A 6,000-nucleotide genomic window follows, 5' to 3' on the forward strand; every position below is an offset into this window, starting at 1 on the left:
AGTGCAGCGCTGTGTCCCTGGGTAATGGAGCATGGAGAGTCTGTCTGGTCGGCCATTGGTCCCCGTCCTCAGGTCCTATCTGTGTCTCACCTGCTAATGAAAAGCTAGCAGGTACCCTGCTGCAGCCCTTAAAATGGATGACTTCCCTGCACAGCTGAGGCTGCCGTGCACACTTGGCTCCCCCATCACTCTTCCTTTCTAATCCCCCCTGCAGCAGACTAACACTTAATATTGACCCTTTTTTCTGTTTAATTTCTGCAAGCGTCCACTTGTTTGATCTAAATTTGTGGCATTACACAATGGCCACAAGAGCAAATATTAGCTGCTGCTAAAGTTAGCAATGTAATGAGCCACAGTGTGTTTTCCTAAATTAAATTCTGGTATTTGTTTTGAAAACCAAATTGGCTCCTCGTTGTTTACCCTTTTGCTTAGAGGAACGCAGTACTTACTTTTCCATGCCCCTCCTCGGGAACTTGGATTATGCAACACAAAAATAATGGCCCAGACTGGCCACACTATATGTTTGAAATGCAAAGCAGCGGCGCAAAACGGTGCTTCGTTAATAATTGCCATAATTGTATAAGTATGTGGAAACTGCTACACAAAATGGAGCAATGACTATTATCAGGTTGATAACCAATAATTACTTACAAACTCTGTGCTCATTAAGCAGCTCCTGTGGAGAAACTGAGCTCGATATAGCCCTCCAGAATCCCCTCCCCTCGCCCACCAGGATCCCGCTGCTCTCAGTCTCCCTCTCGTTATATCCCACTTCCTCTCCCCTCATCCCGATCTGCTTTTCATTCCATCTGTTATCCACGTTGTTCTGTTTCTATCTCTTCAATCAGGCCCGCTCCTCTTCCTATCTGAGTGGCAATCACCATAATCTTTCTTCTCTCCACACATTTTCCTCCTAAATCCCAACATCCTGTTTATTTATGTACATGGTATACTGCTCGCTACCTCCTTCCTCTCCCTGAAAGATTAACCATCCCCTCCGCATTTCTTCTCATCTATCATCCTAATGGGGGCTACAAGAGGGAAAAAACAACAATTTGCTGAGGGAGAAACAGCCACGGAAGGGCAAGGAAAGTGTTTCTGTTGATCAAGTTCCAGCTTGTCAGCGGGTTTATTTACTGGTGGCTCATCTTAACTGTGGAACTTGTCATATGCAACAGTACACATACATCCACATACACTCTGACATACAAACACCTAAATGCAGTGTTTTCCACATACAGACTTTACATGGGCGGGCCACCCAGGCATAATTGGCGACCCATTTTAGCATTTTGCAGAGAAACTCAGAGAGAGTTGTTATGTTACAAGATGCAGAACCAGTGGATTTATTTTTACAAGCAGGGACCAGGTAAAACCACAGTGAACACACCACTGAAAATGTCATTTGTTAGCTACCACGTTGGTTTCGTTTTGATAGGCTTCATAGCTATCAAGCAGGTGAAAAAAATCCAGAAGACGAGTTCTGTGTTTTTCTGCAACTTCTTACTGCGAAAACATACCACTGATGGAAAAAGTGGAGAGAGTCGACACTTACAGGGAAAGAGACAGAAAGAGGCGTGGCACGACGCTGGGTTTGCAGCAGAGGTGTAGGTGTGTGAGTGTGGGGACAAATTAAATGGGTGGATAGACAGATGATGGTCATGTGTTTAAAGTTCGATGATGAATGAACTAACAGATGATTTCAATGTCCATGCTTAATGGCAAAAATATTAAAACAATTAAATGGATGGATAAGTAGATAAAAATTTTAATTATAAAAAGTAATGCACCTGATGTTGAGTCATGACTATCACCTCCCAGCGTTTCATGAAAAGGGCTTTAAACTGCAAAAAAACCACCAAACATCTTCAGCTGGTCTTTGGTGCCAGTCGAAAATTAGATTTTAAAAATGCAATTTAAAGCACAAACGCACTCCATAGTTCGAGTGTTTGTTGGGTTTCTTTTGCATACTTATAGGGACTCTTAAAATCAGCAACTCATTTGTGTATACGTCTGCATTCTTTTAACTTTTCATCACCAGAAACATTTGGTTGTCTTCTCTAACAAGAATCTTAAAAAAAAAAAAACCATAGTAGATAGGCAGTCCAGTTTCTGCCGTTCACTTTTTGTTGACTCTTCGGACAAACTCAATCCCCATCGCAAACACTGCGACAAACGTTATGACATCTTTGAGGTTTTATTGCAAATCAGCAGCTCCCAACCACTGCTGATTTCCGTCATGTCCCTGTTGGCTAATTTCAATTTACAGCCGCTGTTTTCCTTTTTGTAAGAAATGCACCTGCACTTTGGGCACAGATGATTTTTGAGCTCTGTTTGTTGTTGGAGCTTTAAAAGCGGCCTTTAAAAAAAAAAAAAGCTCACAATATCAATGTGATGATTACCAGCTACAAACTGACATCGTGACACACTTTTGTGGCAGTGTTAGTAATGATCTTTAATTGAATATTCCCTGTATATATTATGGTTACTCTGTCATTTATGGGAAATGTACACATGCCCATTTATTCCCTGGCATCCCGGGCCCTGAACCTCCTCTCAAGCATCGTCCTCTGCTGTAAGTGGGAGAAGCCAACTGCGGGAGGCCCCTGGTAACCACATGCTATCACAGCTCGGCCTTCCAGCCTCCAACCGCGACACGCTTACACTCATCGACTCCACAGGAGAAGTGTTGAGCCTCGCTCGCCGATGTGAGAGCACAAACACAGAAACATTTACCCTCCGCTAGCAGTGCTGCTTATACCATCCCCACACGTCTCTCTTCCTCTGCTCCTCCCATCGCTGTTTTCTACTCTGTTAGTTTGTCTCTCTCCTCCTCTCAAAGCGCAGTTTTCCCTCAAGCATCGTCCCGGCCTCTGTCATTTTTGTTGCTGTTTGTCTGTGTATCTTTCTCTTCCTTCCCCATCCTCCTGTTAGTCTTTGTTCATCTGCATCTCTAATTCTCTTGCTTCCCTTCATTCCTATACGGTGTTGGCCCATGATGCTGAAGCTGATGATACTCGACAGTTCTTTTTTTCTTTCGTGTTTTGACATTGTGTAGATTTAGCGGACTGTTATTAAAATGTGTTCTATTGTTTTACTGAGATATTGAACAGTTAACCAGCCTGTGTGCAAGAAGTTGCCCTTAGCTTCTCAGGAGCCTTAATTAAGGCACAATGGAGCAACTTTAAATCCCAGACTGTGTAGCTTTTGAAAGTAGAAATAACACATTCTGCCTCTTACAAATAAAAAGTAGATAAATGGAGCCTTGCTTAGTTCTGTACACACTGTAGTGTACGCACTGAGATAGTTACCGTTTGTGCCACTATTCGCTTACGTTTTACCAGTAACATTAAAGCTGATATAATCAATATTTTACCATGAGGAATGGCTCTGTTGCTATTGATTACAGTGTGTAATGTGAATGTGGTCTCACTACTTTTATCAGCTTCATTTTCAGCAGCAGCAGGCAGCGGTTTTTGGTGAAAAGGTTCTAAAGTCTAGAAGGGACAGACAAATGAATACTGAATGTGTAAATAGGTAATAGGTGATAATGTGTAATAGGTCAAATATACTCGGGAGCTGACTCGCACACAGACAGCTGCGGACCTGGACTACTTCTGTTTATACTACTTTCCGGAGTCAGCCTGGTGGACATGTTCCACACATGCGCAGTAGATCGGTTGGTGCCCTGGTGGTGCTAGTTGGATAGGTCCGCATGCTCATAAAAAACAGGAGGCACGCGGACGTCCACACAGACCCTGCGTGTACCCCCTCTGATGACGATTTTTTCGTCACGCGGAACCTCACATACTCGTGGACGCGGAAAGTATAAGTTTTGTGCTTAAAGCTTGTTTCTGCTGCCCCCAAGTGGCCAAAAAACAAGGATCCCCCCTCTCTCTCTGTCATTATATATATATATATATATATATATATATATATATATATATATATATATATATATGATTAATGTTGTTATAAACCTATTTGGAACAATTTGGCTGAGAACTGTAGCTGCTAAAACTACTTGACAGAAATACTGTTTTTCACCTAAACAGGACCTTTAATGGTGGAAGCAAAATATGGTAAAAGTTAATAATGCTGATAAACATATCAGTCACTGGAAACCTTAAACTATCTTCAGAAATAGAAATGGTAGTAAAGCTTTGTGTTACTTTGTAGGCATGAAATTGTATATACTGTATGAACTGTATTCTCATAAACCAAACGCCTTTAATTGGTGTTGTATGCAAAGAATATGCAAACTAGGTGCTGACTGTGAAGCGTCGGTATCGTGACTGAATAGATTGGAGCAAGTGTAGATGCGAGGGAGATGGATGTGGCTGTCGCACGCCAACTCGACGCGAGCGCCCTTTTTTCCCTCTCAGCCCTGAGGGTATAACTGGCCTCCCTTCAAAGGAGGAAGCTTAAAAACAATCTCCAAAAGAGTGAAAGCGGCGCTGAGTTGTGGTGGGCGTCAGTCAACCAGTCACTCACTAGTCAGTCAGTCAGTCAGTCAGCCAGGCGAAGGCCCCGCTGTCTCCCACTCCAGAGAACAGGTACCCTGAACTAGTTTCCACAAAGCTGAGTCGGAGATTTAATGCAATATAAAGCCTCTGGGCCCTTTTAGCAATTTGGAGTCAACACACAAATACGCCAACGCTCAACTGGAGAGACGTTCCATCCCTGCCCCTTCATGTGCAAATGTGTTGAATCGAGGTGTGTAAGTATGTCCTTGTGTGCTCAGCGTGTGTTCAGTTTCCCCACAGAATCCTTCCCACAACTCCCTCCTCTTCTTATTTGCAACAACACATCAATGGCTAGCCGGTTCAAAAACCCAGTACAGAAGCTGACTAGCTAGCTATTTTTCCCCTTTCCCAAACAACTGTCCATTTAAACTGCAATCTTCCATCGAAGGTTCCCGCCCACGCTGTGTGGGGTGAAGCACGCAAGTAATTTAACACATGATGATCATTCTGTAAAGTGAGGAGTCGTATGAGACACGCCAGATTGTTGAATCTGTTCCTTTTTGAAAGCAGATTTCATCCAAGGAAAGGTTCTTTATGAGAAGCCATCACATGGTCACCATATGGCAATGATGCAATAGAAAGTTTTCTCCAGATGCCAGTAATGCAATGCTGTGTTCTGCGATATTAGACCGAGTGCTGCTCTTGACACTGTCTGTGTGATTGGCAGCATTTCCAGCTGTTGGTAGAGTTAGGAGGCTGTGAAGGCTTAGTGTTTTTTTATGTTGACATCAGCTTTGGCATCTGTTGCATATTTGAAACGCTGAAGGAGGAGGAGATTAAGATATCTAGTGATACCGTGCTGTTTCCTTGAGATGGGAAATAAAAATGAACCCTTAGAAAAACTGTTTTTGTCTTGCCAGTTCACCTGATCGATTTGAGTGTTTGCTTTCCAGATGCAAGATGAACATGATGATTGCAGAGTGAGTTGTCAGATTATGCTATATTAACACATCTTGTTTCAGACTTTGTGTTATTTGCGAGTTTAGTTCGGAGAGGTTTTTGCAGGGATGCCTTTTTCCTTACTCCAAAAAACAAAGGTGAAAGCAAATAGTTAGATTCGCCATCAAATAGAGAATGTGGAAGGGAGCTGATGCCAGATAAATAAAAAGTAGCAGTCCCTTGGCTACAGGGCCCGAGGCTATTGCATTGCTAGCAGGCAAACAGCCTTCGCTGCCCCAGCAAGGTAGGAATATATCAGGCAGCCTATTGGATACATGACAGCTGATTTAGCTCCCCCTTAATGAGCAGAGGGCTCTGCTGCAGAAACCCCACAATCTGTTACATAACAACATCATAAATGGGATGCACTGTAATAAGCAGACTGCTAACGCTGGCAGAATCTTGTGAAATCAAGAGACGTTATATTCAGTATACTATGCATCCCTGATAACAGTTTAACGTGTGTGAATATTGTTCAAGTGTTGTGAGACTATATATTAATGTAGCCGTAGTGTATAAATTACTACTATGCAAC

Source organism: Micropterus dolomieu, linkage group LG12, assembly GCF_021292245.1.
Source record: "Micropterus dolomieu isolate WLL.071019.BEF.003 ecotype Adirondacks linkage group LG12, ASM2129224v1, whole genome shotgun sequence".
NCBI lineage: Eukaryota > Metazoa > Chordata > Actinopteri > Centrarchiformes > Centrarchidae > Micropterus > Micropterus dolomieu.